The sequence below is a fragment of the Rhinolophus sinicus genome, chromosome 4 (genome assembly GCF_057876585.1).
Source record: "Rhinolophus sinicus isolate RSI-liver-muscle chromosome 4, RSI-T2T, whole genome shotgun sequence".
NCBI lineage: Eukaryota > Metazoa > Chordata > Mammalia > Chiroptera > Rhinolophidae > Rhinolophus > Rhinolophus sinicus.
In genome coordinates this window covers 106,404,447-106,406,383 of record NC_142504.1, presented here as the reverse complement: position 1 = coordinate 106,406,383, position 1,937 = coordinate 106,404,447, and the positions used below count along the sequence as shown (strand labels likewise).

At 39.9% G+C, this 1,937-nt stretch overlaps 1 pseudogene; it reads right to left on the bottom strand.

Annotated features, from left to right (window-relative positions):
• Window positions 1-367: 367 nt before the first annotated feature.
• On the bottom strand, window positions 368-1,119 carry LOC109446198 (nucleophosmin pseudogene; annotated as a pseudogene).
• Window positions 1,120-1,937: the final 818 nt, after the last annotated feature.

Here is a 1,937-nt window from a genome sequence, read left to right as displayed (position 1 = left end):
TGAACTGTTCCGAAGAGTCTGCTTTTTTTATTTTTTGATTCATTCAAGTATTTATTGAGCAGGTAGGGAGATACAATGGTGATTAAAATATGGTCAAAGAGGTGAGGCAAATGCACAAGTGAGTAGAAAGCAAAGTGTAAGGTTCACTGAATCACAGCAATCAACAGAAAGTGCTTTAGGAGGTCAAGAGTGAGATTGCTTCGAGCCTGGAAGGGGCATGGATGGGTGGCAAATCAGGAAAGGGAATTAAGATTAAAACAGGAGACTTCAGTCTGGGTTGTTGGTGATACTCAGTATGGACTATATTTGTCTACTTTTCCTCTGTCCCCATCTTTGGGCTCACTTTACCAGTAGTTCCCAGGATTGTTCAATGCACTTTTTCTATACTTGCTTGCATTTTGGCTTTAATGTCTTCCACAGAACTAGGCCCTTTCCGTGTTTTAGGAGTTTTTTTCCTGTTTTTTTGAAGGACTCTTGACCTTTTGATCTTGGTATTGATGGTTTCGAGTCTTATCCATTCTGGTATGATTTTTGTGCATTCTGGGCTGGAGTATCTCATACAGAATTCTTTATAGAAGCTTTTTCTTCATCTTCCTCATCAAAATCTTCATTATCGTCGTCATCATCTTCATCACCTTCATCAGTCGCAAGTTTTACTTTCTTCTGTGGAAACTTGCTAGCACATCAGGCAGAACACTTTCCAGATATACTTAGGAGTTTCACATCCTCCTGCTCATCGTCTTCTGACTCTGCATCTTCGTCCACAGCTACTAAGTGCTGTTCACTAACATGCACAGGGCCTGAACCACACTGCAACTGTAAGACCACAGGTGGTGTTATGTCAAAACCCCCAAGGGAAACCATTGGCTGTACAGACGTTTTCAAAGTTGCCAATGTCACTTTAACTGGACTGCCTTCGTAATTCATTGCCTCTGCTTCAACGATGTGCAATTCATCCTTTGCACCAGCCCCTAAACTGACCATTCTTCAAGATAATGGTTGCTCATTTTCATCATTGTCCGCCTCACAGTGACAATCTTTGCTGGCCTTTAATTCACAACTGAAAAGATAGTTCTGGGGCCTCAGGGGGCTTGTGTCCATGTCCATCAAATCTTCCATGGGGCGGTGGCACACACTTAGGTGGGAGAGAAGACGGACAGAGAGAAATGACTACTGTTCAGCAGAACAGGCACACAGGGAGGAATCGTACCAGGGACAGAGAAGGTCCTATTTTAATTCTATCTAATCAGAGATCCCATTTTATTTCTTTTCAGAAAGTAATACAACCTTACATTTTCATTGCAATTTACAATTTTTAAGGGTTTTTGACCTACGTAATCTCATTTGATACTTACAACAATCCCATATGGTGAGCAGGATCTAATATTGCTGAGGAAACTGGGGCTCACAGTAGAAAGCATGGAGCTTGGACTAAATTAAACCTGGGTCTCCCAACTCATGGTCCAGTGTCCTTTCCATTCTATCATATTCACTCTCAACAGTTAGATGAAACCCTCCGTATGACAGCTTACAAGTGTTTGGAACCTCTGCCCTCATCCTTATGTGAAGAACCACGGAAAAATAAAACAAAACACCTACCAATATAATTGATTATGGGAAATCTCAGGCCAATAGGTAATTGTTGTTTTCTTTTGTTTTTATTGAGTTTATTTTTTTTATAACACTTTTAGGTTCACAGCAAAACTTAGGGCAAGGTGCAGAGAATTCCCATATACTTCCTAACTCCATACATGCATAAAAGCAATAGTTTTAACCTATTATTAAAATATAACTTTAGTAAGTAATTTGAGAATGTAACAATTGGGCTGTCATTCTCTATTCCCATTATATCATTGTGTTCTTTGAGACTTAGAACAATACCATCAGGTTCTAAAATTGGATTGTGGTGATGGTCTCAGGGCTACATAAATTCGCTA